Source organism: Xenia sp. Carnegie-2017, unplaced genomic scaffold, assembly GCF_021976095.1.
Source record: "Xenia sp. Carnegie-2017 unplaced genomic scaffold, XeniaSp_v1 HiC_scaffold_3, whole genome shotgun sequence".
In the NCBI taxonomy this organism is placed as follows: Eukaryota; Metazoa; Cnidaria; class Anthozoa; order Malacalcyonacea; family Xeniidae; genus Xenia; species Xenia sp. Carnegie-2017.
This window is the reverse complement of record NW_025813493.1, coordinates 1,616,607-1,638,684: the sequence shown is the minus strand read 5'-3', so window position 1 is coordinate 1,638,684 and position 22,078 is coordinate 1,616,607. Positions and strand designations below refer to the sequence as shown.

Below are 22,078 nucleotides of genomic sequence, written 5' to 3'. Positions count from 1 at the left end.
TGTTTAATGGAAACCGGTGAAAAAAGATCGTTACGAAGTAGCTAATTCTATCTTTTCGCCCCATTTCCCGCAATCTTGATGTATCATGCATTTCATGCAATTATCTTACATCATTATTCACTATGTAAGCAATGTCACTTTTGATTGGTCAACTACCTGCAAATAATTCTAGATATCTGTAGGTAAGACGTCTATTTACAAATAACAGTTTGCCATGAAAAGCCGATTTTGAAAAAAATTCAAATCATTACCCATGTCGCATGTTCTTAATCGTCTGAAGCAAGACTTCTTGAATGGAGAACGTCGCATGTATGTGATGTAGGAGATCCTCTAAGCGTTCTTGTTGACGCCATATTTAATTTATATATGCACCAATCTATATATCATCAACACACGACATGCACACGACACACGTGTACCTTATGAACATGGAGGCAACTGGAATACAGTATGAAGTATTAACTGACTTGCAAAAAGCTATCTTGAAGTCTTATTACGATCAGGGAATGAATACAACGGCAAAGGAGAAACATGAAACAATACAAAAGGCAGCTGATGAGGCAGGGACTACATTCGAAAAAGTTAAGTGAGTTAGTATTTCTACCTACTTTTTACTTGGAAGGGCAGGCTACTGCAGTACTCTCAGAATTGTGCGCACAAAAATCTCGTAATCCAAATCTGTGACCAAAACCTATTTCTAGTTTGAAGTATTAGCATACATATATTTTTGTTAAAAGTATTGTTGCCAATGAAGTGCCAGGCGGGAAGCGGATTCTCAATATAAATATTAGAGCCCAACAAATAATTTTAAAAATCGTCATAAACAATTTGGTTTTATGAAAGGTACTGAAATTTTTCATCATGCAGTAAATGTAGTATTTGCGTAACATTTCCTATATAGGTGGAGGTTTGCACGTAAGTATTTCTCCAGATATTTTCTGACGCTTCTTAATACCTTATATGACAGATTAATAAAACACACTCAAGATCCTTTGCATGGTTACTACTGCGGATGGGATTTGCTTTATAATGATTTGATTCTATAAATTTAAACACAAAATCCTTCTTGTAAACTTATAAGAAATCTTTGCAAAGTGTTACGTTGCTTTTACGTTTGTTCAAAATGATAGCGCTCATTATGTACAAGTTTGATACACACGCATAAGACATTATTGCTGACTAACATCTGTTCTAAACAAATCCACATGGAAAGAACTTAGTGCAAAAGACCATGCATTTACACAAATATTTGTAAAGAAATAACGCACACTATATGCAAAAAGTTGATGAAGTGGTATTGCACATTTCTAAGATTGTTCGATGTAGAATGTTCCTTATAAGATATGGTATTTTAAAAATAGCAAATGGTGTTTAGGATACAATACCACGGTACGACAATACAACAAGGTAAAAGTCAAATTCAGTCACGTGATGTAAATCTAACGGTAAACAACACTATTTAACTGTTCATCTACTTACGAGATAACCAAAATTGATCGAGGATTTATAACTTTGAAGAATTGAAAACATTGCCCAAAAGAAATGAGAAAGAAGAGACAATCTATAGAAAAGAGGAAAAACAAAACTGAATGATGTTGTTTCAGAATTTTTTTTAAAACATACGTAAAATTAAAACATTTATTCGCAGAAAGACAAAACTGACGCCAATATGTAAGCACTTGCGTACAATGGCTAAAAGAGTACACGAATAGGCAATGTAATAAAAAAGAGAATTGCTTTAAAAGTTATGTATTAATTCCATCAGTTATAACTTGACAAGCCCTAGGTATACTTAAAACTGACCTAAATGATGTCAGTAAACTCTTAACTGACTTAACTGAACCTTAAATAAACGAGAACTACGTCAGTGAATCAGTCAAGACATACGTACCCATAGAAACCTAAAAAAGAATTTTAAAAATTTATCTTGCGTAATATTGATATAAGAGGACAATTGTTATAAAATTTACCTGTCAGCTTCGTCAATAACTTTTTCAATCTTGTCTAACGTAATTTCATTCGTTTCATTATAAGCTTGTAGATACGTACGGACGAAAAATACCTGAAATATCGAAGAGTTTAGGTGATATAAAAACAGCAGACCTTCGGGATGATTTCGAGGCCGATAAAAAGCAACTTTTGTGCAAATTTTATAAGATTGCTAAAAACACAAATATTTGCGTGATTTTCGACCTGGAATACATAATACCTCATGCAGCTAAACACCGAAGGAAAAGCTATACGGCAAAACACCGAGGGAAAAGCTATACGGCAAAACACCGAGGGAAAACATATATACGGCAAAACACCGAGGAAAAATATATATACGTCAAAACACTGAGGGAAAAACATATATACGGCAAAACTCCGAGGGAAAAATATATATACCACAAACTAGGCTCTTGCCGATTGTGCTAGCATAACTTTTGGCATAATCTGAGGAATTGAGCATAATTTTTGCCCTTTTTCAAAAAGTAGCACTGCTAGCATAATCCGTATATTTTCTTGTCTTAATAGCACAATTTTAGAATAATTCAAGAAAACGAAGATCTGAGCTACTAAAAACAATAGATTACTATTAGCAGTTGCTTCCACTCCTATTTTTCGATTTTTTTACTTGTGTTGAGATACCGCGGGAGCTCGATGAAACGGAACCGGAAGTCTGTGTCTCGGTCCCAGACTCCTTAGTCTTTCTCCCAGTGCTCGTTTCAAAATGGCGGCCGCCACGCCAAACCAGTCAAGTGCAGTGAACTTACATCCAGATAGTTTACAAGGTTGCGAGAACAGAGAGGATAGACCAAAGCCTGCACAACTTGCCCGGGATAGACGCCTCGAATCCACCACTGGAAAATACAAGAGGAGGGGGACGAGTAATGTCACTAATGTGAAATATGTCCCTTTGCAAGATCGTGTTAATCAGTTCCCTGATCAGCACCTGAGTGTCAGAGGCACAACGATCTTTTGCAATGCCTGCAGAGAAATGGTATCATCCAAAAAGAGCATTTTAGCATCACATTGTAGTTCAAGAAAACATGCCAAAGGGAAAGATGCGCTGAAGAGATCAAGGTTAAGAGAACAAACGATAGCCGAGGCACTCAGCATAGAGAAGACTCGTAAAGACAACCCGCTGCCGTTGGCTGAGCAAGCATACCGACAGGAAGTAGTGGAGGAATTTTTGAAAGCAGGGATTCCAATCGGGAAGGTAGACAGGCTACGTCCTTTGCTAGAGAAAAATGAGTATCGCCTCACTCATAGTGCGCATCTCGGACAGTATGTTTCTCTTATTTTCAAGCAAGAGGTTGAGTGAATAAAGAGGGAACTGTCTTTGCCAGGAGAAGATATGACAAGGGACGTTTCAGTAATATTTGACGGCAGCACCAGGCAAGGTGAGGCTATTGCGATAATCCTTCGCTTTATTAATGATGAGTGGATGATAACACAGCGTCTTATAAGAATTTACATTTGCTCAAAGTCGGTGAATTCAGAAGAACTAGCAAGAGTTCTCAACGAAGCCCTTTGCGTTGAATTTGGGATCAAGGCAAACTCTTTGCTTGCAGCGATGAGGGATGGAGCAAGTGTCAATCAAGCAGCATTGGATCGGATAGCATTCATCTTCCCAAAGATGTTGAACATTGTCTGCTTTTCCCACACGCTCGATAATGTTGGCAAACATCTGGAAATTCCTACGCTTTGGGGTTTTGGAAACCTGTGGGTACGCTTATTCAGTCACAGCCATAAAGCAAAGTTGGCATGGCAGGATCTAAACGATCGAAAGCCGAAATCGTATAGCGAAACACGCTGGTGATCAAAATGGGAAGTTTACAGGCAGCTACTGGAGCAGTTTGGAGACGTTGCTGGATTCCTGAACGATGCGGAAGTAGAGAACATTGCTCCAAAGATTGTGGCACAGCTTCGAGCTATACTCTCAGATCCTCAGCACCTTGTCGATCTTAAGCTCGAGTTGGCTGTGACCATTGATGTAGGAGAGCATTTTGTCAAAGCTACATACTACTTGGAAGGTGACGGGCCCTTGTGTTTTCATGCTACGAGAAGTTAAAGGCTGTCGCCGAGGCATGCCAAGCTCCGCACTTTCCTAATGTACGCGCAATTGCTGCCGTAATTGCCAACGAAGATGCTACTCAGAGAGCCGCGGATCTAGAACGGAAGGCAAAAGCTTGTGTACAGCCGGCTATACTTTGGTTCTTGCAGAAGTTTAATGTGAAGCTCTATGACACAGTCACGGCCTTCAAAGCTGCAAGAATCATGTGTCCAGTTGCCGCTCAATGGATGAGGCCTACACCCGCCACAATAGAAGCCCTAAGAATTTTCCCTTTCCTCGACAATGATGCAACTATCAATGGCCTAATTAAAGAGCTTCCACAGTACGTCGTTGCTGCTCAGGATGTGGTCATTGAACAAGAGGAAAAGAAGGTGGAGTGGTGGCAGGCCCACGCAGACCGTCTCCCAAATTGGTCCATGGCAGTGAAGAAAATACTGTTGGTCCAACCATCGTCTGCTGCCGCAGAGAGAGTATTCAGCATCCTGGCAGCTTTATTCAACGATCAACAAGATCGTGCACTTGCAGATTACTTGCAAGCAAGTGTGATGCTTCAATATAACAAGCGCTAATTAACTGTTGGAGAACGAATTAGAGAAGTCAAGCCGGACTGCGTGGTTCAGAAACGAGCGAGATTATTCAATGTTAAATTTGTTATCCAGGGCTTTGTCAAAAACTGCATGGTTAAGTTTTCACTGTATTTGTTTTTATTTGTTTTGAAACCCAGCGCGCACAGTTCGTTGTTGCTAGCGCGCGCACCGTTCGTTGTTTACGCGAAATTTGCATACTTTACCATGGTAACTGGAGGCCATTTGAGTGAAAATTTTGCGCAAACTGTGTCGTGCTCTGCTACACGAGATGGTTAGCTACTAGCAAGCTATCCGCGGATAGTTATCCACCACACTATCCAGGCTTTGTGCAACCTACTTTTGTTCGCTGGATAACTATCCGCTGGATAGCAGATTTATTCGCCGTATAGGCCCAACCACCGATAAAGTTACCCAGGTTTTGAAAAACCGAGCCCAGAGCGTCTGGCCAGGGTTAATAAAATGCATTTTCAAACTTGTCTTGTGAGTTGTGAAGTTTGTGCACAGAATAATTTTTTAAAAAAGTAGCATAATTTTGAAAAGCGAGCATAGTTTGAGCATAATTTGGGCAAAAAACGAGCACTGCCACTAGCATAATATGCCACTTTTACTAGCACAATCGGCAAGAGCCTACCACAAACACCGAGGAAAAAGCTATACGGCAAAACACCGAAGGAAAAACATATATACGGCAAAACACCGAGGGAAAAACATATATACGGCAAAACACCGAGGGAAAAATATATATACGTCGAAACACCGAGGGAAAAACATATATACCACAAACACCGAAGAAAAAGCTATACGGCAAAAACACTGAGGGAAAAACATATATACGGCAAAACACCGAGGGAAAAATATATACGGTAAAACACCGAGGGAAAAACATATATACGGCAAAACACTGAGGGAAAAATATATATACCACAAACACCGAGGAAAAAGCTATACGGCAAAACACCGAAGGAAAAACATATACGGCAAAACACCGAGGGGAAAACATATATACGGCAAAACACCGAGGGAAAAATAGATATACCACAAACACCGAGGAAAAACCTATACGGCAAAACACCGAAGGAAAACATATATACGGCAAAACACCGAGGGAAAAACACATATACCACAAACACCGAAGAAAAAGCTATACGGCAAAAACACCGAGGGAAAAACATATATACCGCAAACACCGAGGAAAAAACCATACGGCAAAACACCTAGGGAAAAAGCTATACGGCAAACGCTGTATAAACGCTAGATTTTTTGCACTCAAACGCTGTTATGAAATCCTGTACATCTTCATCATCAACTGCAGGAGAATGAGAAAGTACATTTTCAACCACACTAGACTCAGTGGTCGACATGTACTTCATAAAAGAACTCACGTACATATCTTCTCAGACATAATCTTCGCTAAAAAGACAGGAGCACAAGAAAACGCGAGAAATTTTGATTCGAAAATAGCGTTCTTGAGTGTAACCTATCACAAGATTTCTAGCTATCGCTTGCCACTTCTCCCGCGAAACGTCATGACGAATCACTGGGACTCGTTCATCCTCGCTAGACATGAAACTATTTCATTCCAAAACAGAGAAAATGCATCCCTGACAACGCCGACTAATTCGCCCTTTTCCTCGACACCTCTGGAATCAATCATCTGGACATCCACACACTTCTTTAAAATGTCATCTTTTTCAAAATAGTGCAGCAAGTCTGCTTTCACATTACAACGATGAATAAGCAACACTTCTCGCTCAATAACCTCATTTGCCATACTTTCTGGGACAAAAGTAGCCCTTCAGAACTTTCACCTGCAATGTACAACACTTAATATAGTAAAGATGGGTAAAAAGCCACAACATTTTGGACTGTTCTATTTTCAAATTCGATTAATCCACTTTCTTTGAATGAATTCCCAATGGTATTTTGCACCATCATCACAATACCCACTCATCATTTCATGAAATATTAATTGAACATCAAATTAGTGGTACTTTTCTTCTATACTATGTAACTAGAACATCTTTTTCATAACAAGACTGACAAGAACAAGTAGACTATATAGTACTCACAAACCTTGGGAAGTATTCATCTCAAAAGCATCACAATTTTGGAGGTTCTCTAGTGCATGTGGTGTTAAAGTGGCATAATCAATAGATGACATTCAAACCAAAGTTGTGGAATGTGATTCTTCTCCAAGCTGTGATTCTGTGCACAATTATTCATTTTGAGTCTTTGTTAGTCTCATTTCTTCCAAATCTAATTGCTCTTCCACAACATCATCAACTAATTCATTAGCAACTACAAAACAAATATTTGTATTTTTATCAATAATGTAACTTATTTAAAAAAAGATTGTTGCATAACACACTTTTGATGATTTCCTTATGCACTCATATTGGAATTCTCAAGTATAACATCAGAATGAATGTTGCCTTTTACAGTATTAATGTGTAATATTTAAAGTTAGCTCCTTATAAAGTAAGTGTTTAATTTTATTTGTATCATGATAGTTTCATAAAATTAACTAAATGGTGCAAAAATTATTATATACTTGAGCTTACAGAATTACTTTGATTGTTAAATGCTCATAATTAGGTGTTAATCAACATTAATAAATTGCCTACGCATTAACAAAGTGTTTTTAATAATTAATAGAAAACCTCTTCACTTTCATAATCCAAAGTCTTGCTAACATGCAAATTGACATAACTGCATGGCCTGCAAGGTAGTCCTTGTACTTTTCTACAGAAAATGTTTCTGTTGTGCCTGGTAAACATAAAACTCCATATTAGGGTACAATAAAACCCATTCGGAACTTTCATCACAGAGTTGCTTATTGTGAGCCTGTTGCTTCTCCACCCTAGCAGTTTCTATGACATCATGACTCATGAGAATCACATTTTTTTACATCAGTAGGAAAAAGTGAGCCTCGCTTAGTTTTCAAATAATTCCCATCCAGCTCAATAATTCCAATGTTTATCTGGGGTGGAAAAAATATCCAGTTACAAGGTGTTCATGACCTGCCATCACAAAATGTTTGATAAATAATGAAAAAATAATTAGACATTTTAATGGAAATACTATTCCATCCTTCTCCGTGAAAACCTGAGCCTGATTTTTAAAGCATGCAACAAAGTATTATAGCAGCATTTTATATTTCAGCTTACATAGGTGGGAATTACATAATTAACATCTATATAAAAACAAGCATTGAATATAATTATTCACGAACATCACCCATCCTTCAAATAATTATTGACATGACCTATTTGCAGAGGTAGTAATAATCACAAACCTTGACAGTCTCATTCTTCTTCCCCTTTTTCGTGGAGACAACAATCTTGACGCTTCCTTGTCTCAACAGTGGCAAATGAAATATCTGCCAAATACTCTTTAAAAGTCAAAAGTTTGGTGGCACAAGGTCATTAGAAGGCCCAGCTGATGTTGATGGATCACTGTTCCGCAAGGTCTTTGATTCGTCAGACTTTCGAAGATCCGTCCCACTGTTAGCACAAAAAATTACCCTTGTATTTAGTGAACTCCTGCATACTGTACAAAACATGGTGTTCAAGTTCACATTACCAACAGCCGGAAAAGATAATACGAACATATACATGAACGCTAAATGTAATAAATACCTCACGAATATTTTGCATTTATCTTACTTTCTCGAAATAAAACGAAAATATAAGAATATGACAATATTCTGCACTTCGGCAACTTTGTAAATTCAGAACACATTTGGCGAGCAAATTAACCGGATATGAATTTTGCATATTATAATTTGTGTTTGTGTGTGTGAATTTGCGTTAGTGTAATTGATTTTGTGTTTGTGTATTTGAATTTGCGTTTGTGTATTTGAATTTGCGTTTGTGTATTGGCATCTCTGGGCCTCCGTAGTATGTAGTTGATGTTAAGAAATAACAATGTTTTGGGTAGTGCTTGATATTTGTTGTTGTAGGATCGCCATAGTTTGAAAATTTTACATCAGCTACTTTCTTTTTTGAAGAAACACTTAGCTATTTTAATGCACTTGTTGAACTGATTAGAGATTTAGCAGCGTGGAGCGCCGTATACGTCAGAGGAAATTACTTTTTAGGTCATATCATCAAAAAAATTTGAGCTTGCTGTTTACAAAATTAAAGTTATGTTCAATGGTTTATGTTATACAGCATAGCATTTAAAAACAGTAAAAAAACAAGCACTGTTTTGTTTTCTCGATAATTTGAAAGTGATATAAAAGGCAATCCAACAAATATCATTCGTAATAAATTAAATGGTTTGAACCCGAGAGTATCGTTACATGTTTGTGGATGTAGATCGTCCAAGCTAGTAGAGTCCTGAGAAGGACTATTGCTGTTGATGTTAACTGACGTTTTAACAACCTTATAGTGGTAAGCCATTTCAGTTTTTAGCCTGAACAGTCGGCTAATGAAGATCAAGAAGGTTACCAGTCAATTGAGAATAGGAATTTGAGTATGTTGATCATCAGCATTAACCAAGCCTCAACAGTTGATGACGAACAATGGCGTGCCATTCTTCAATAATGAGTTAAAAATAATTGTAACGTTGACAGATGTTTTGTAATTATAGAGATGCAAGGTTGGATCAGCGCCCACAGTCAAAATAAATTATAAATGAATTCGATCAAGCTATACGTAAGTATGTTTGTTTAAATAAAGTGCAATGTTAGCATAATTCGACGTCTGCAGTAAGAAAAACCGGCTACCACTTTCACATGTGCACGACGGACAAGTTTTTTTTGTAATAATAAGTTTTGAACCATTACAAAAGTTTCGTCGAAATAAAACTTTCATTATATATCTTTGTTATGACTGAATATGTAAGAGCACCTAGATCCAATCAGACGTTAACATGCATGTTCTCTTTTACATAGTAGCCATACAAACATACCAAGTTTCATTGCATTCAAGACTTACTTGAATAGAATTAACTCGTGTAACGCTAATGAAACACTTATTTGCAAGAGAAAAACAATTTGTAATTATGGAAAATGTAAGTTATACACATAATCTAAACATAAGTTATAAGCTGGGTGCTTACAACTTGAAGCGTATGTATATAAGAGCCTGTTCATATGAGCCGGGCTGGCTCTCCTTACCGGGCTAGCCCGGCAGTAGCAAGATCTCACCTCTTTTAGTATTTACATATAATTTCAAATTTGATTCATATGAGAGACGGCTGGCCCGTTTTGCCGGGATGTCCCTTAAACGAGGCAAGATCTCGGCATAAAATGGGTTCATGTGAATTCACAAGGTGGGCAAGACCGGCATGCCGAGTTAAGCATCGCATCGTACTATTGCGCATGCTCATAAAATTCAATGCGATGCAAAAGATAGGGCAAGCAAAAGAACAACTTTCGGTGGACTATAGACTAATAAATAACATCATTGAGTTTCTTTCAGCTTCTAAAAGTAACATAAAGTATCGGGATTTGGACTTTATGTGGTGTGCGTAAATAATTTTTACTGTACTTTGTCGGGCTAGCCCGCGTCATGTGAATCAAATAATAAACTGGCCCGGCAAAGTCGGCCAGCCCGGTTCATATGAACAGGCCCTAAACTAATAATAATTCGTTATTTATTGACATCACATTTCTTTGACATAAAGGCAGCCGTCATACTATCTCACCGACCAACGCAAAAGCAAATTTTGCCATTTTGTGATATGTGATTGATATCCACAAGCTTGAAGTGAGGACAAGATCATGAAAGCTCTATTTATGTATTTGAGTCAACTGTATTTTAATAATTTATTGCCATTTATCGATGATGCATGCACGTAATTTCATGTTAAGTATTTATAAAGAATAAGATTGTTTCAGCTGATAATAAAAGAGTTTAATTATTTGAGATTTAGGCAGTAGCCATTTTATGCTCAAAGTTTTGTCCAATGAATTTGCATTATTACAAGTTCTGCTTGATTATGCAATGTTTAAAAGACAAATTTTGCGCCACCATTTTATTGTATATAGTCAAACCTTGATGTAAATCAACTTGCACAAAAAGATTTCTTTTTTCTTTAGTATGAAAAGCAATTTTACTATTTATAAGGAACAACAGACCCAACAGTTTGTCTACAATTTCAAACTGACAGTATTGCATCATATGTTTGGAATTTGTATTTAAATAAACATCCTGTTGTTTACTTATTTGATATTTTGTTGTATAAAATACAACAAATTTACAAAGTATATAAATTTCTATGCCTAAAACTCGACCCAGCTGTTTTCCTGTCTACAAGTGATATGTATTCTTATTTTCACATTCTGTCTCAGCACTCAATTAAATTAAGTAATTTATTCATACACGACTTACAAAGAAACCTTTAAAACGTGGCACTCGATACAAATATGGCTATATTTTGTGTACTTACTTTTGATACAGTAAAATTGATTACAAGCTGTATTTCGCCGTTGACCATTCTTAAAACAATTTAGGTTGCAGCTATATTGAACCAAACTGGCAATAATTCCCCCCAGCTGTCTCCAGTACAAAAATTATATAAATATAACTCTATTATCTCAAACAGCGTCTTTATTGTGAATATCAACTTTGCACGTACATTGAAGGAAATTGTTGTGTCATAACGAACAACACATGCAATTACGTACATATTAACGTTATCAACATGAATTTTTGAAACTTCTACTTTAAAATAATGAATGTACAGGACATTTTTTTTTAACGTGGTTCAAAATGAGAAAAATGTTTTATTTACAGTTCGTATCTCCAGCATGCTTATGTAATCCTGCTGTCAATCTCTTTGTGTTTATACTCACGGCAAAAACATCGAATTTAAATAGACATAAATAAGGATGATGAAAAGCTGGACTAAAACTTGAGAACTAAAAAACTAAACATCACTTGAAACATAGCTACCATCAAAGGTATGTAGCTATAAACTTCTACCTCTCAAATTCACTGAAATTATCCATTTCTAAAAGTAGCTTGTGTTGATGTGCTTATTTTTTGTTTCAGCAAGCTATTGAAATTGATAAATAATTCATGCTTTAGTTTCAAAGGAACCGTAATAAACACAAACGTGGCATTTATAAATATCTACGTTATAATGATATTAGTTGAAATGATTTCAGTTGTTGTATATTTCTTAAAATGATTAATTTCTCACTAGTCTACAACATGTCTTTTTATTTATGTTTGTACGTTCATGCCTTATTTAAAACGTGATCTTTTAGAGCACCTGACATCGATGATCTAACTTGAATTAGTTGAATATGCCAGTATTGTATCGATTCTCTTGGCCTTTGTAAGCAACACGACAATTTTACAAGACGTTTTATAAGAACTTATATTTTGAAAGTGATTAACAAATCATTCCTCTTTAAAAGTGAGATATTTTCCTCTATTGCATGATGTTACGTTCTGACAAAATCTTCAACACTAGTCCCACTGATATTCACAACGTTTCTTAAGATTGCAGAGAGAGCATTCTGGGTACAATGGCTGGGTACTGTAATATAAAATTAATACGCATGCGCATCAATGCTTTTCTTTTTAGCGCGCTTTTGTCAACGAGAACGACGCTGAATATTTTTGCTCTAAATTACTCATTTCATTCATAACGATTCGGAGATGACTTTAATCCAACAAAACAACGATGAACTGTTTCAGCAATGTGATTATCTTTCTTCAACATTTATAATTTTGATTCGGCGTTGTAATGTTTTTTTATTTATTTTGCAATTAGTAGAGGATAATTAAGCCACTGATATGTAAACTAAACTGGACTATTTATCACGTCCACATATAGTAGACTATGTGAACAAAAACGCTTCTCCCTACGTCATGGAAACTATTGAAGTCAAAATTAACCCATCGAGTCAAAAAATTGTTGACGAAAAAAATAAAAAACAAGCGAAATATTACAACCGTGGCAGCAAGCCATTAATAAATCTCAACCTAGGAGATATAGTGCATGTACGACCAGACCAGACGTCTAGGACATGAAGGAAAGGTTGTGTGTAACCAGACGTTTGCACACAATTGTGTGTAACCAGACGTTTGCCACAAATGTCAATATAGAAACCAATCAGGCACGACTAGACACCGACACATCGGACACCTCAGTCAAAAGAAAATCTTCTATACGACGTACATTACAATGAACGTTCTACATGTGAATACCAATTTTTATGAAAACTACTCTTAGGTCCTTCAAAATATAACATTGTTTTTTTCCTTATGAGGAGATTGATGTAACGATTTAAATTATCGTACATACTACACCGGCCCTTTTGACCGGATGTACTGTAGTGTGGCGAGATTCTAGCGCCTTCTAAATTGTGTAAGTTTTCCTAGGAATAAGCGCAATGATGGGCCTAAAAAGTCAGTCCTAGGTCAGGCATGATGTGTTTACACTGGAGGCCTAGTCAGTCCTTGGTAAGGTACGAGACCGCAGTGTAAACGCGGTTTATATATGTGTGCAACCATTCTCTTTGGAAGGAACAAGATTGCTGACGAGCCAGATAATAAACAATTGTTTGGATGAGGTTGAGCATGATATCAAAAATTATTCAGACCAAGGTCAATGTTATCTGCAGAAGCAAAGCTGAGGCAGAATACGTTGCCGAGGTCTGAATAATTTTTAAAATCATAACTACGAAAGCCAAGTTCAATAATTGTTTTATTATTCACTTTAACTAACTGAAATATTATTAACACATATGAATATAGAACATTTTTCAAACCTTCGTTAATTTTTTTGTCAGCTGGTTTATTCAAGTTCATCTTGTTTAAATATGTTGTAAGCACGTTCAAAGCCATCTTAGCCGCTTTTTTAGTGTTTTCTGGATGCTTCTTGTTTCAAAGCTTTGACATCGTTTTTAGAAACTGTGGAAAACATCGCTATGATTTGACTTTTTACGAAACCGGCTCTTAATGACGTCCATAATTGTAGAAACTGTTATTTGTAAATAGACGTCTTACCTACAGATATGTAGAATTATTTGCAGGAAGTTGACCAATCAAAAGGGACATTGCTTACATAGTGAATAATGATGTAAGATAATTGCATGAAATGCATGATACACCAAGATTTTGTTAGATCTCTCAAAAGCATTTGATAGTATAAACCACAAACGATTATTAAAGAAATTAACATCCGTTGGCGCATCACCTGCCACAGTCAGGTTGTTTGAGAGCTATCTGTCGCACCGCACCCAAACCCTTCGCATTGGTTCTACCTTGTCTGACCCGCTAACCATCAGTCACGGAGTCCCCCAAGGAGCCATCCTTTCACCATTACTGATTTGCATCTATACTACGACCTGCCAAACACGTCTTTAACTTGCGAAATCAAATCGTACGTAGACGACTCGAAAATTCTCAGATCTTTCCACATTCCAGAGTCCGAAACAGCAATGTTGGAAATAGAGGAAGATCTCCACAGAGTCGCAATTTGGTGCTGCGAAAACCACCTCCTTATCAATCCAGAAAAAACAAAATTTCTTTTGCTTGGCACACGACAACTTATAAACAGACTGCCGGCGCAGCCATCCCTGTCCTTCCTGGGTAGAATCCTGACTCCTGTGAGCTCAGCCAAAGACTTAGGTTTGACGTTGGATTCTCATCTATCGTATGATGATCACATCTCTAAGGTAGCGTCTTCATGTCTGTCCAAGTTAATGCAAATAAACCGTGTAAGACAAAGTTTTGACCAAACCACACTTCTGAAAATCATGTCTGCCTTAGTTTTCAGCAAAATGTTTTATTGCTCGTCCGTGTGGTCGAATACCACCAACAAAAATGTAACAAAACTTCAACTGCTGCAGAACTTTGCCTGTAAAATCGTTACGGGCACCAGGAAATATGACCATGTTTCGCCACTCTTGCGCCAATTAAACTGGAAGCCTGTTCAACAGTGTCTAGACTATCGGGACTTAGTCTTGACATACAAGTGCGTAAATAACCTTGCCCCCGAATATCTCTGCAAAAAGTTCCATAAGAGTCCTCACGATTGGGCCACCCGTAATAGAGACCTATTTCAATGGGCCAACGCACATTTTCATATAGGGCAGTCAAATTGTGGAACAATTTAGACAAAGATGTGAAAAATTCCAAGTCTCTTGATTCTTTTAAGAAAGCTTTAAAAGATCTTTTGTAGTTCCATCTTATAATGTTACTTTTATCTTTAAAATCCTTTTAATAATAATCCTTTTTCATACATTTATAAGACAATTATGTATATGTATTCAATTTTGTAAATAGCTACTGAAAAGCCCTATAGGGAGTACCTATTGTTAGTCATTAAAGTTCATTAAAGATTGCGTGGAACGAGGCGAAAATATAAAATTATCTACATACAGAGCAACATCTCATTAAAAAAATGAGTGAAAAGACATAACATTAGAATCACATAATTACCTAAATCAGCTCTAATTTTAGCGAAAATATTAGAAAGTTATTATTTCACCACAGTATTTTTAACTATTTTTTCAACGCTTTTTTAAATGATAATGATTATAAAGGATCTTTAAAGGACATAAAAGTTATTTTTTGTTATTATATGTTGAAAGTTTCATTAGAAATAGTGATAAATTTATGACATCACAGTTTTGGAAATTCTTTATGGTTTTATTTTCATCTCAGTGAACTTTAAGGTTTTACCACCTTTCCATTGTCGCCAAGTCACACCTTTGTAAGTGTTTTGGTTGCCAATATAGTAGTGTCCATTCAGGTTAGAGTCATAACAATAGTTATCATAACAATACCACCAAGCTCCTTTCCAGTCAGTGGCACAGTTTCCTGCACTTTGATGATTATCTGAATCTTTTGTTGAAAACGCCTTGGCTTTATGACAAGATAATGAATTGCTAGCATTTCCTACAAAAAGTAGTACCTTTTAAAGATCGCATTTTATGCAGTTATAGAATTCTTCTGAACTTGCAGAAACTCTCACAAAATGGGTTTTATGTCATTGTTAAAGGATTCCTACAGCGGTTTTTTGGGGGCTTTTGTGAGATTTGCCAATAAGTTTTTTTTTTATTTTATGTAGAAAAAGAGGAAGGAATAATGTAAGGGTTAAAATATGTTATATAACACTGAGTTTTCATTTCACATATTCTGGTGCATGTGGGACATCCAACGACAATAACATTATAACATTGTTACCGTTTGTCATAAAGTTGTTGTAGCTGACGTATTTAACAACTTGCTGTAAATCCGGTTTCAAAAGGGAATAAATAAATTGCAAAGGTAAATTTGTCAAGACTTTGACTTTGATCCTACTTTCATTTCCCAGAACATTATTTCCACATCCTAGCCTTAACTCATTGCTCTCACACCTATGTTAAGTAATGAATGGTATTTAATTTTTATTATAATAGACCTTAAAAATTCTTTATTTATTTGATGATATACCTGTAGTGTTGTCCGAGACTTAATTTACATTTATGTTTTTCATTCTTCTATATGTAAATTCATCCACGTATAATTGAATGAATTTCAGTAACGTTTATATATGTATAAATATATTATATTTATTTATACCTATTCTTGAGGTTAAATAGTTGGAATGTTATGAAACAAAAAGAATAATAGCATAATGCTTTAACCAACAACTACAAACAATAATGACCTTATCTAACAACATTTGAAAATTAAACTTCCACTCCTCTTCTTTGTAAACAAGACAAGTCTATTCAAAAGCAGAGTGCCTTAATTACAAGTCCTGGACTTGTGACCAGTATAGCAGAGTATAATTCTAGGACTAAAAGGAACAGGAGTGGAAGGTTAATTTTGCAAATGTTGTTAGATAATGTCGTTATTGTTTGTAGTTGTTGGATAGAGCATTATGCTATCATTTTTTTATTTATACATATATAAAAAATCTTGGAATGGAAGCCTGAATTTAATATTATATATTACAGGTTTGCATATATTTTATATAAAAGGTTTTAATGTTTATTTAAGTCCACATAATTTAGCAATGTTTCAGGCGCATGCTCATTACTTGTTTACAAAGCTTCAATTGAATTTTCTTTTAATCTTAATCATACGGTAAGCACAATCCATGAATGATCTCTTTTTGTAAGTCAAAAATTGTTGTCGTAGGGTGCAACTTAATGATTCACACAACAAAATGATTTTTATGTTTGTTCAATGTATTTTGTTTGTAATATCAAATTGATTATATTTTTTAAGATCTAACAAGACTTCCAATCAAAGTCAACCGTTAAAATATCTATGTTTTTCCCAAAATTGCCGACCTGCCCACGCAAACTCGAATCATTCCAACGTATAATGCTTATATCAAATTATTGCTTAGAAATTTGTCCATCAAATGTTTACATTTACTTATTGACTCACCAGAATATGCATCAAGACTCAACTGATATTTTTTATTTTCATTCTCTACAGCAAAATAATCATATTCAGCATATGCTTTGTTTCCTGACCAGTCTCCAAGGTCAACACGAAGCTTATTTCTCCTTGCTGATGTTAGTCTGTATATTTTATCCAATCCAAGCCAGAATTCGACTTTCAGATCACCAAAACCATTCTTATAATCCCTCCAATCTTGATAAAAGTCTACACTTCCATCTTGACGACGTTGAAACACAGTCCAACCTCCACTAGATTTTGTCATATCACAGAGAACATTGAAACTGCCCTGACCATCTTCATCAATTTCATAAACTCCGTTCTTTCTCTTTCCTTTCATATATAGATCTGCACAGTCTTTTGCCTTGAAAAATCTATTGCTGTGTACTTCCTAAGGGTTCTAAATCTCATTAAGCATCCAAGGAAATTGTTATGAAGAGCTTTCCTACATAGATCCATTGTGCCAAATAGCTATTCAAAACATTTTAAGATTAAACTAAACATAATTAAAATTGGCATAATTTCATTCTTATCCTCGAAATCGGATGAATTTTAAAATTGCATTCTTTTTCTCGAAATCGGATGAATTTCAGTAACCTAAAAACAGACACTTGATTGGGCATTTTTTTTAATTAGTACTTTAAGTCATATTTTATATAGTTTTGCACAATGCTTGTCAGGAAAAAAATAAGCGTTAACAATATATTTAAAATTAACACATAATACCCACTTAACAAAATTTTCATATTAACCACTTTCTTTTCTCTTACCAATGCATGAGTTACATAAAAAGTCCATTTGCCTTCTGAGGCTAGTTTCTCTATATTTCTGGGTTTTTTTCTGTTGGTAATTTGGCAGTTTATCTCAAATTCGTTTGCATTAAATAAGAAATTGAAGCCAACACATAGTTTCTGTTGATGACATTTCATGGAACATTCAATGTGATTATGAACAGCATGAGTTGAAATGATATCTTTTGGTGATAGCTTCTCCCCTTTAAAAAAAAGAGCAAAACAGGATCAATTACAAAAGGTATAAATAATGTACAAAGATAAAAAAGTCTATTTTCTAGTCAAAAATACTTGAAAGAAATAACAAGATTATAAAATGCAATGAGTCATGGAGCAAAAGAAAGTGAAAGATTATCTTCGCTCGTCAAAAGTAGCCAATAAATTATCAATGTTTAAACCTAGACAAAAACATTTTATATAAATATCATTATAGACAGGGTGATAACACAGTGGTAAATATATAATATTTCCCTAAAATTGCTACACTGTCTTTAGTATATCACAAGTTTTATTGCTCTTGCTTCTGAAGCTTTTTGATAAATATTTCCCTCAATCATAAAGATTTTTATACAATTTAAATATTAGCCGTCATGTTTAAAGTAAACATATAAGATCAGTACTGTACATTGCCACTTGCTACTGTTAAATAAAAACCCAGCTTCATGGCTCTATAATTTCGGACTTAAAGCTTCATTTGAAAAGCTACTATTACATTTACACTGATGTTGAAAAGAACCATAGCTACAAGTATAGCGGGTAGATTCTTCAATCATGGAATGATTTAGAATTTTAGAAATCAAAACATTACGACTTATTTCTTATGTATAGCAATGAAACACTATTGTGTAAGTATGCCTGAATGTTTAATAAGAATAATTGACTTTATGAGGACAAATGCAGTGTTCTTAAACAAGTCCCAGCGTATTAATTCTGTCAGCACAAGCTCCTGTAACTTTGCCTGAAAGAGAAGGTTTTTGTTTTTGGATAAGGGTAGAACTAATCATAAAAGTTTACAACTGTTCAAAAAAAACCGTAAAAAATTTTGGCTAGCGTTTATTTTTAGCATCGACCGACCATTCGCACAGATATTACGTTCATTCAAATTTTAATTATTATAAACCAAAAAAAGAACTCCTTTCATACATTTTGGTTTGTTTTTATTTTATATGTACAAACTTAATATCTAACGTTTTTAATATCTAACGTCTAGTTCTTTCCTCTTTTTCTGGAAATAGGATGACATTGCAGAATTTTTAGAAGTTAACTTCGATGCATCAAAGCTGGAAAATAACACGACAAACATTGCCTCGTCAAATTTATACCGTCCTAACAGCAGATTTGTTAAGTCTTGGTTTATTCCAAACATTTCATGAGAAAGAAATAGCAAAAAGTTCAAAATATTGATGTGTCCTTGTCGGCTTTCTGATTTAATTGGTAACATACACCAGAAAGGGAAAAACAGTCGAAGACCATACCGTAGTCAAAAAAATTGAAGCTGAGAAGTCTGCCTGCTTCTATTTACTATCTACAGAGATGGACATTTCAAATCTATTTTTTCTTCTGTTTACTATCTACAGAGATGGACATTTCAAATCTTTTTTTGCTGCTATTTACTATCTACAGAGATGGACATTTCAAATCTAAACTTTTTTTAAACTACAGTGTATGTTCATTTTGAAGCAGGCCGACTTATTACTTATTAGCATAGATTCATGACGTTAGACAGAATGTACTAATCTCACATCAGAAGACGCAAAATAATAAATAAGAATCAATGATCTGAAATGTGTTAGAATGCTGTTGAATTGATTTGATAAATGTTAATAAAACAGCAAAATAAATTATCATAATTATTTTTTTGTGGGTTTGGGAGCTATTACGATAGGAATTGTTGTTCAAATATCAATCAAGATATGGTTTAGAGGTATATATGAATATGTAGATGCTTTTGCAAAAATTTTTTTAACATGACATAGTGAGGACATTGGGATTATTACTGTTTCATTATTCATGATGATAACTCACACTGTAAGTTTATAATACATCTGCTTACGGGACCCTAATAACGTCATAAAGTGAAAAAGTAAAGTACACAAATGTAAAATATTTAAATTCGTATAAAAAATTTATATTTTATTTGAAACAAAAAAACTTTGGTAAATTTTGCTTCAGTTTTTCAGTGTAATGTAATAAGACATATTTAAGGAATCACTGGATCGATGAAACATTATATAATTGTTCTTATGGTTTTGTCCTTTATCATAAAACAACTTTCAAAACTTCAGAATAAACCAAAACTCAGTAATTCTACAAGTAGACTGCTTTGTTGATTTGAGTGACCACTAGGTAAAATTTTCTTGTTACAAAATTTGTCGTGTTATTGCTTTGATGCATCCAAGTTTACATTCAGTAACTCTGCAACGTTATCCTATTTCCAAACAAGTGGCTAAGACTAGCATGGAAGCAGGGCGAAACTAGAACGTTATTGGGGAGGGGAGTGAATTTATATATCTAGACAACACAGACGTCTCATGTAAATTAAATACATTAATTTCTTTTATTATATGGCTGGTGTCACTTCCAGTAAACTAGCGTGCCTTCATTAGCTCAAAATCTGTTTTGTAGGTCCATTTTTGCAAACAAACGTAAACAAATTTCGTAAAGCAAATATTTATAAAACGCAAAAAGTTAAGCAAAAAACAATGTACGAAACTGAGTCGAGCTAGAAGTCTCAAAGTCTTACCTGTTTTATTATTCTTATCAATGAAACAATTACATGTATTTTTACTAACGATCAAACGTAAAGAATTGAAGGCCAAGAACAGCGAGAACAACAATGCTAGATAGAACGCTTCATTTTAGATTAGAAAAAACATATATGAAAAATACTATCTTCGCTTGTTCAGTTTTTGCTAATATATTTTGCTAGAACGGTATAAAATAGAAATGAGAAAGCTTTATTGCAAATAAACAACTACAAATGTAACCTGCAGGTACGCGTTTTAAAACATACTAGTTTTTTACCTCCTCCAAAACATTTATTTTATCTTTTACTCTGTAGCTTACCGTTGTCTTTTGTCTTCATAAAAAAACTTTGTGAACTTTGACAAGCATTATTCGATGCATTGCAGATAGCAACTAAAAGAAAAACTACAGAAACGCGCATCAACATCTTGCATAAAAGGGAGAAAACACTTTATGTTTGAAAACGTTTTGAGAACGTTTATATAGCCACCGTCATAAAGAATAATGTATATATTGTACATGCAGCTGTGTTTGATTTACCTAAATTGCATAAAAAAGCACTTTCCGATATTTTGGGAAGGTTTTAAGGCGATAAAAGCGATTTATATTCAATTCCTAAAGGAGTAAGCTTGTAGAAATATTTTGCTGGTTGACAATTGATAAATTGGATAAATTGGTGTATTAGTGAACATTATCTTAAAACATTGTTCACACTAATTTTATCCTATGTGATAGACAACGCATTAAGTTAAAACTACTAAGTTATTAATCATTAAGTACTCAAATATGTCTTCGTTTCACATATCGTGGTTAATAATTGATTGCTAAAACCACCAGGTCTGTATTAATTAAAAACTTAAAAACTTTGCAAAATCATTTATAAATAAAGTAACTGTTAAAGACATCTTTAGACGATGTTGTTGTCTTTTGTACTGTAACATACCATTGTCTTTTGTCTTCATAAAACCACTTTGTACGCTTTGACAAACATTATGTGATGCATTGCAAAAAGCAACTAAAAGAAAAACTACAGAAACGCGTACCAATATCTTGCATAAAAGAAAGTAATCACTTTGTGTTTGAAAAACTTTTTTGACAACATTTATATAACCACCATCATGAAGAATAAATTATATTTTGTGCATGCACAGCTGCATGTATGCTTCATATAGATTGCATAATAAAGCCCTTTGGGTTTTTTTAGGCAATCGAGCTATAAGGCCATAAATGCCGATTTTTCTTTAATTCTATGAGGCGTAGGCTTGTAGAAATATTTCTTTCTTGAAGATAATTGATAAATTGGTGTATTGGTGAACATTATCTTAAAGAATCTACACATTAATTTTACCTATGTGACAAAATATATATAGATGACTTAGTTAAAACTGAGCTTTTTTATTATTAAGTACCCAAATATGTCTTCCTTTCACAAATTATTGTTATTAATAAATAAAACACCAGGTCTGTATTAATTACAAACGTTTCTAGTTTAAAAATCTTTGCAAAAAACCTCATTTTCAAATTACTGAA

The 22,078-nt window shown here is 34.7% G+C and overlaps 2 long non-coding RNA genes across 3 annotated transcripts; both read right to left on the bottom strand.

The window, feature by feature from the left end:
* Positions 1 to 1,069: 1,069 nt before the first annotated feature.
* On the bottom strand, positions 1,070 to 2,014 carry LOC124454628. The gene is made up of 2 exons (XR_006951542.1): positions 1,971 to 2,014; positions 1,070 to 1,561 (listed from the first exon to the last, which is right to left on the bottom strand). It is a non-coding gene; the product is annotated as an uncharacterized LOC124454628 (long non-coding RNA).
* Positions 2,015 to 2,017: 3 nt separating this feature from the next.
* LOC124454629 lies at positions 2,018 to 8,138 on the bottom strand. 2 transcript variants are annotated; one of them, XR_006951544.1, is made up of 3 exons: positions 7,943 to 8,138; positions 6,721 to 6,945; positions 2,018 to 2,062 (listed from the first exon to the last, which is right to left on the bottom strand). It is a non-coding gene; the product is annotated as an uncharacterized LOC124454629 (long non-coding RNA). The 2 variants fall into 2 exon arrangements; XR_006951543.1 differs by lacking the exon at positions 7,943 to 8,138 and adding an exon at positions 7,316 to 7,352.
* Positions 8,139 to 22,078: the final 13,940 nt, after the last annotated feature.